Raw genomic sequence first — 571 nt, 5'->3', positions numbered from 1 at the left:
GAGGGGATAATGGGGGTAAATGGGGTAATGGGGGAAAACTGGGGATATGGGGGTAAATGGTGGGTTATGGGGTCATCATAAGGGTAATGGGGGTAATGGGGGTAAATGGGGAATATTGGAAAAGTAAATGGGGGTATGGGGGTAATGGAAGATTAATCGGGGGTATAATGGGTGCAATGGGGGACAATGGGGACCAATGGGGTAATGGGGGTAGAATTGAGGCAATGGGGAATTACTGGGTGGTATGTGGGCAATGGGGAACCCAATTGCGGGGTAATGGGAGATAATGGGGGTAATGGGGACAATCAGGGAGCTAGTCGGGGGTCAACTGGGAGTCGATGGGGGCAATGGGGGTACATGATGGGTACATAGGGGTCAATTGGGCGGCTAAATGGGGATATGGGTGTGTAATGGGGATATATAGGGGTAATGGGGGCAATGGGGACAATGGGGGCATGGGTGATAAATGGAGGCAGTGGGGGATAATGGGGATAATGGGGGAAATAATGGGCGTAATTGGGGAAATGGGGGCATGTGGTAAATGGACGGCAGTGGGGATATATGGGTATAT

The sequence above is a fragment of the Coturnix japonica genome (assembly GCF_001577835.2).
Source record: "Coturnix japonica isolate 7356 chromosome 4 unlocalized genomic scaffold, Coturnix japonica 2.1 chr4random350, whole genome shotgun sequence".
In the NCBI taxonomy this organism is placed as follows: domain Eukaryota; kingdom Metazoa; phylum Chordata; class Aves; order Galliformes; family Phasianidae; genus Coturnix; species Coturnix japonica.
This window is presented reverse-complemented; position numbering follows the sequence as displayed.